The sequence below is a fragment of the Octopus bimaculoides genome, chromosome 4 (genome assembly GCF_046866305.1).
Source record: "Octopus bimaculoides isolate indiv1 chromosome 4, ASM4686630v1, whole genome shotgun sequence".
NCBI lineage: Eukaryota > Metazoa > Mollusca > Cephalopoda > Octopoda > Octopodidae > Octopus > Octopus bimaculoides.
This window is the reverse complement of record NC_142931.1, coordinates 1,956,812-1,962,499: the sequence shown is the minus strand read 5'-3', so window position 1 is coordinate 1,962,499 and position 5,688 is coordinate 1,956,812.

Sequence of the window (5,688 nt, the reverse complement as noted above, 5' to 3'; positions counted from 1 at the left end):
CCCATTTATGCGTACCTTTCCTTCTTTGGACACTAAACTCTGCTTCCGAAATCCTGTTGAGGCAAGTGAAATCGAAACCGAACTAAATTTGATGACCGGCACCCATGCCAACGTCATCTCCTTCATTGGACACGAAACTCAGCTTGCAAAGACTTATTGGGGCAAGCGAAAGCGAAATCGTGATGGCACCTGTGTCCAGCGTCGCCTTTCTGGCACTTGTGCCCGTGGCATGTGTAATGGACTTTCGAGCGAGATCCGTTGCCAGTGCCCCTGGACTGGCTCTTGTGTGGGTGGCACATAAAATACACCATTTTGAGCGTGGCCGTTGCCCGTACCGCCTGACTGGCCTTCGTGCCGGTGGCACGTAAAAAGCACCCACTACACTCTCTGAGTGGTTGGCGTTAGGAAGGGCATCCAGCTGTAGAAACTTTGCCAAATTAGATTGGAGTCTGGTATAGCCATCCGGTTTCACCAGTCCTCAATCAAATCGTCCAACCCATGCTAGCATGGAAAGCGGACGTTAAACGATGATGATATATATATATATATATATATATATATATATACGCACACACACACACACGTGTGCATACATATAAACGCGTGCGCACACACACACAAACAAACAAACATATAATCGGTCAGTTGTTCATAAATCAAAAAAAGTACACACCAAAGAATCTTTTGAGCAGTAATATTAAATGTAGTTGTTGATAATATCCAGTAGCAAGTTACCATTGGTTTCACACATATGTTCTTAAGCAATATCAGAGACTCGTCAGATAACCACCTTATGAATAGTGGTAAGAATACAGTTTTGGTTAGCCAGGGTTTAAAAAAAACCTGTAACGAAATTCTTTGGAGTGAAATCTCTTTGGACGAGATAGAGTTATCTCCCTTTGACTAGTTCCAGTTTTGTCTGAAAAGGACCAGTTTATGCATGATTTCTGTTCGCTAGTCAACAAGCAAGAAATTTCATATCTTCGGTATGAATTTTCTCTCATGAGGGCACCGACTAAACATTTCACTTTCTGAATTTAAAAAGTTCCCTGACCCCACGAAGGTCAAGCATTTCACGCAATCCCATGTGTACAGATGATTATTTAATTAACACAATTTAAGGGTCTCATTCAGTTGTGTGCCTACTATTAATAGTATTTTAGTGAACATTCCTAAACACTGCATACAGGCAAGAGGCTCATGTAGGATTAACAATGAGTGCTCAGTAGCTGGTCGATACAACTCCAAGGCTGTGGTCTACGTAGCAGAGGTGGTGTCCAGCAGCAACAACAACACCAACAACGTACTCGACAGTAACAGCAGCAATGGCAGTGGTAGCAGCAGCAACATGTCTGACTATAACAACCGCTACAGCAGCACCACAATAAGTTAGGGACACATACACAGAAATATGTTGGAGCAATGGAAGACCCTTTTAAGTGGCAACTAAATAACCATAGGTCCACTTTTAGGATCCCAGAGAGAAGCAATGTTACGTCTTTGACCAACTACATATGGTGTTTAAAAGAGTAGACCATACAGGACTAAATGGAAGTTCCTGGAATGACTCGGATCATACCTCAACAGGAGCAGATGATGCAAACTTTGTTTGGCCGAGAGAGCAAGGATCCTAAAAAATTAGCTTGAAACGGGAATCTGCTTAAATTCCAAATGGGAGCTATTTAGCCAGTGCCCTCACGAGAGAAAATTCATGTTGAAGGCATTGAATTCCCTGCTTGCTGACTAGCAAACGGAAATCATACTTAAACAGAACTTTTTCAGGCACAACTAGAACCAGTCAAAGGTAGATAACTCTATCTCTCCCAGAAGGGCTTTCATTTTGAAGAATTTTATTTCAGGGTTTTATTTTAATTTTTTTTTTTTTTTTACAACCCTGGCTAACCAAAGCTGTATTCTTACCTCCATTAGTAAGGAGGTTGTGTGCCTCCAGCCAGCAGGCCTGACGAGTCGCCAATATTGCTTAAGAGCATTATAGGTGCGAAACCAAAGGTAACTTTCTGACCGGCCATAGCCAACGACTACATTATATATATATATAATACATTGTGTGTGTGTGTGAGAGAGAGAGAGAGAGCTATAATTAGATATTTTCATTAATCTATGAATATCGGGTCATAAGACATGAAATACAATCTGTTCGTAGTAACTTAGAAATTCAGGAATTCTGTGAGTATTAAATAGAATAAAATAAGATAAGAACGTGAATTGCATCATGGGTAGAATCAGCAGCAGCGGTGGTAATGTTGCTGAAATGCTCAGTAAGTACTACTTTGATAGGCAAACCTATTTGAGCTCGCCAGACGAAACCATTCTACTGAAGTTGCTGTCATACCAAAATTTAGGACTTCAAAGACTCGTAGATTTCTTCTAGTATAATTCTTTCACGACTGGTATACTTCGTAGTACTATTTAGTCAAGACACCACCCCTCCAGCACCTGAATGGTTCTTTATTTTTTTGATCACAGAACTTCGGTAGTATTTTATTTTATCGACTTGCAGATCGATGAGAAACAAAGGTAGGTTTAGGGAGATTTGTGCACCGAACGAAAAGGGTTGCCAACTAAATACCACAAGGTATTTAATGATATTTCTGGCCATTGCCAGTTGTCTTCGTTTTAAAGATACTAGAGACTTGAAAGATAAAAAGGAGTCGAGATCGAAGAGACTGGAGCATGGGGTGGGGTAGTGGTGGGGGCCAGACCTGTAGAGTGAAAGTTGATAAGATTATTTACGGCTGAGTCGGGGAAGTGGAATTTGACGTTTCAGAACTGGTTCTCTGCCTGAGAGCCAAAAATGTTTTCTATGTAGAGATTTGGTTGAGGGTGGTGGAGGTCCTTCTACCCTGGACAATCAAACGACAATGTAAGGAGCGTTTTTGTTGGTCCCAATAATGTTTTCTTGGTGAATGCCGTGGCACCGCAACCAATTGTATGAGTGGTTTATTGAAGACCTGTGAGTCAGAGTGGTCTTTTCAATATCTATACACACACAGGCATCTACGTGTGTGTGTGTACTATATATATACTTACATATAGATAGATATAGATGTGCTTATATTTATATATATATATATATATATATGTGTGTGTGTGTGTATATATATAAATTTATGTATGCACGCATACACATACATACGTATGTAGGTACATGTGCATTTGTACGTACATATAGGATATACGCGTCCATACACATCGGTTCAGATGCTTAATGCTGTCGTTTAAAAATCAACAGAATAAAAAGAGAAGAAAAGGTTTTGTGTCTTTGTCAACGACTGGTTCTTATTCTTTCACAACAGCAACACCCAAACAAATATATTAAAGAGAAATATAGTCTCATACACGCACGCACGCACGCACACACACACACACACACACACACACACGCAATGTAGAAGTCTTTTCATATCCTTATTTGTTTTCTCAAAGGAAGTCTCGTGTCAACACGGCTCATCTAAATAGTATACTACCTTAGCTTTACCTTGTATACACACATACACACATACATACATACATACGTGTGTGTGTGTGTATAGTAGCTGTATTGTATTTCTAGACGATGTGTATGTATATTTACACAAATGTACAAACACACACACTCATATATAAACTATGGGTATATTGTGTTTGTGTGTACGTATGCCGTAAGTATATATGCATATATGTAAGTATGGTTTTAAATGCTATAAAAACACGTTTAGACATAAACGACATTAAACTAGATAACTTATGAAAGAAAAGAAAGAAGGGAGGGGGGGAAGAGCCGATGTGAAAGAGGAATAAAAAAAGACATGGTTACCCGGCTCATAGACACAGCTTTTTTTTTTCTTTTTTCTTTTTTTTTTACCTGGAAAATATTCCCTGAAATGACTACTTCTTGTCATTAAAAGGTCAGGATATGGAGTGAAGTTTGACAACTGGATTCAGGCATCACTAGAACTCCGAAATGCATAAGCTTCAGCCGGGATTTCAATTTTATTTTCATATATTATAACATATAAACATGTACAACCTTTGGAACATTGTCATTTTATAAGATTTTGCTGGCAAATTCTTAAATTAACATTTATTTACATGAAAGAAAATTACCGGAGAACTTTCATCTAATTCTTCCAAATCTTTCTGTGAAAACTATTGAAACCATTTTCGGGGAATTTTTTTTTATCACAGCAATTGGTCGCACACCACAAGGTTTAATGGAACCTCCTGAATCAAGCCAGCACGCTCGCAGCAATGCCACGGGCGATGGCCAGGCTAAAGGTGTTGGGAAAGCCAAGCGCCCCCGCCGGCATCACCTGACACCTCGGTGAGGCGTGCTGCCAACGATGACAAGAACTTCACGGTTAGTAGCCCAGTCCCTCCGAATGTCTCAAATGCCACAGGCTGGAAGAGACACTTCAGGGTTTTCTTCCGTTCGGCTACGGAAGCAGTGACCCTTCCATTATCTGCAGCATTCAAGATGTGGGAAGGAGCAAAGGAGTCGCAGACTGTGGCGTCCTAAATGAGACCCCTACCTCTAGCCCAGGGACAGAGGGTAAGACCACTGTCTCCTAATATAAGCCTACAGCAATAGTTCACATATCCCGGTTCGGTGATTGCCATATTTGTTTGTCTTGTAATTGTAACTAGTGAGAAGTTAATAAGGGTTTATTGGCCCCAGTAAAATCGATAATAATTATGCCCCTCTCGCCGTTTATAGGAAACAACTGCCGAAAATATAGGTGAAAAGATAGTGAATCATAAAAACAATATGCTGTGCTTTGTTGTCTCGGCTTGTGATGCAGACAGCACAAAGTTGGTGTCTTTTTTATCTTTGAACAATGTCCAAAGAAATGATTGCTGTTAATGTTCTTGTTGCATCACGCGAAGTGAATGAACGAAAACATTGTGAAAAGCTGTGGCTGGAGAAAGTATGGTGAGAGGGTCCAAGTTGTTCACCAACAGTATTATTAGTGTGGGGCCAATTACGCCGCTAACAAACGAGAAGCAACAAAGGGAAAACCTGAGTGATTGATAGAAAGGAAACAATCTGTTGTTCTGACAGTTTAACTTTATTGTTATAATCCCTGGACATTTCAAGCAAACAAGTCATTCAAAATGAGTGGAGTATGACGATACTTGCTTTTAGTAGGTGACTGCTTTTAGTTAATAAGACATTAGTATTTTTTAGACACTAAATTAAATAGTCTGAAGTTATTTGTGACAGTCTCGGGAAATATGTTTTACTATAAAGATAAATCTTAGACTACAAATACAAGGAGACCATTCTCATTGACTTCCTCTCTCTCTCTCTCTCTCTCTCTCTCTCTCTCTCTCTCTCTCTCTCTTTCCCTCTCTCTCGTGCTACTCTCCAACTGATTACAAGAGTATCATCATTGTAGACGCATTACTAATCTCAATTGGTGGGGTACACAGGCGGTGAGGAATACTTGGTAATACTTCTAGCATGTCTGCACGGAATCCTAATCTTGATAAACGCTGTGTACAGTTTATGTCGATCAGGAAATTTCGTTAATCCATATTTTGTGGTAGATGAAATATTTTTATACGAATTAAATTTTCTATCAAATATTCATAAATTGTTTTAACAAATCTTTCTCCGAAATATACCATGTTAAATACAGGAATTTGCTTTATCCCCTTGTGTATGTCTTGTGAGCCTGGAGATGC